At 36.8% G+C, this 1,529-nt stretch overlaps 1 long non-coding RNA gene across 1 annotated transcript in view; it reads right to left on the bottom strand.

Annotated features, from left to right (window-relative positions):
- LOC118749694 overlaps positions 1 to 1,529 on the bottom strand; it is a 9,792-nt gene that overhangs the window by 2,017 nt on the left and 6,246 nt on the right. The window lies entirely within an intron of this gene.

Below are 1,529 nucleotides of genomic sequence, written 5' to 3'. Positions count from 1 at the left end.
TTGGCAAAGAAGAGTCCTAAAGGTATTTCGCCTGAAGAAGCTCTCACACTAATAACACCGGCACATAAAAAAAAATTAGTATGATGTGCGTTTGACCGGACCTACCTATGGTTATGTATTTCGACCCGCAAAATCGGAATTTGAAGTCATTTTGGCCAATATACCTCCTAGAATTCGAGTAAACTTCAAAAAACCGTTTTTGATTGCCGATTTTCACTATTTTTACGTTTTTTTTTAAGTTTTATCGAAATCTAGGAGGTATATTGGCCAAACTGACTTTAAATTCGAATTCTGCGGGTCGAAATACATAACCATAGGTAGGTCCGGTCAAATGCACATCACACTAATTCTTTTTTGCGTGCCGGTGTATTCGACACAAATTTATCAAAGCATCAGTATCGTATACTTACTGAGGGCCATTTTGTAACGTAAGCAGTAAAGTTGCCTTTACTAACAGGGCAGATAAATTGTTCCTCACTTTAAAGTGTTTTGGTTTTCTTATCTTACCGGTAAAAATAAATTTGTTATTCCGTAGAGTGAAACTTCACTACATTTCCGAGAGTGAAACTTCACTACATTCGTCATATAATTTCAAAGGTTGACAATGCAACATAAGCAAATATAGAGCAAGAGCAACTGTTAGCAAAAACCAAAACCTTGGTTGAAATGTCTAATATATCTGACTCATGAACCAAAACCGAACCAAAATTTAAAGTTGGGTACACATTTTTAGAGGCTTCATCGGGTGAGCAACAATTTATCGATTCGAGAAATTAATGCGCTGATGAGAAAACGAAACTCGTATATCGAGACGATAAAGTGGCCGACAATCTAAATGTTAGATGAGGAAACGGCCCTAAAAGTTGTTAAGCTTGATCGGACTTTTTAGCAGTTTTTTTATTTTATACATATATTAGGTGGCTGATTCGGATCCGGCGTCAATACAATGTATACATAACGGACTTTTTATTTTTAATTCATCCGAAACAGTTAAAAAAGTTCTAAGTATGCAGGTATCTATAACCGTGCGCAAGTGCTTCAAAAATGTACCAGAAATTTACGAAAAATTTAACGATTTTTTAATTATATGGTTGGTAGGCGTGGTCGCTATTCGATCTTGCCCATTTTATGAGCAGAAGTTGTTAGTCATTCAGACATAATTTGTGCAAAATTTCATCCCGATATCAATCTTAGTTCTTAATATAATAATTAAATTACCCTAATAGAGCAGATTGGACCACTGTGCGCTGTTCGGATATGGGTGAAACACGCATGTGGTCACAGAGCGCTCAGTAAGCTATGGCATGTCGATCGCTGCGCTAGGTAGAGAAAGAAAAGTGTGTGCTATGACATGCCCAGACTTGTTTGTCTTAGTTTCAGTATTGCCATCGCCGCGAGTTGTTTCGGCGTGCGCATAGTTATTTAAAAATATAAAGTTTGATGCCAGCCGGAGTTTCTCAGTGGATATATAATTCATGTGATTTATAATTTGAAAGTAACTATCTAGCCCAGGAAAAAGCAAAGCAGTA

This window comes from Rhagoletis pomonella, unplaced genomic scaffold, assembly GCF_013731165.1.
Source record: "Rhagoletis pomonella isolate Grant_MI unplaced genomic scaffold, Rhpom_1.0 Rhpom_scaffold_00033, whole genome shotgun sequence".
Classification (NCBI taxonomy): domain Eukaryota; kingdom Metazoa; phylum Arthropoda; class Insecta; order Diptera; family Tephritidae; genus Rhagoletis; species Rhagoletis pomonella.
Note: the sequence above shows the minus strand (reverse complement) of the source record. Positions and strands in the feature narration are given on the sequence as shown.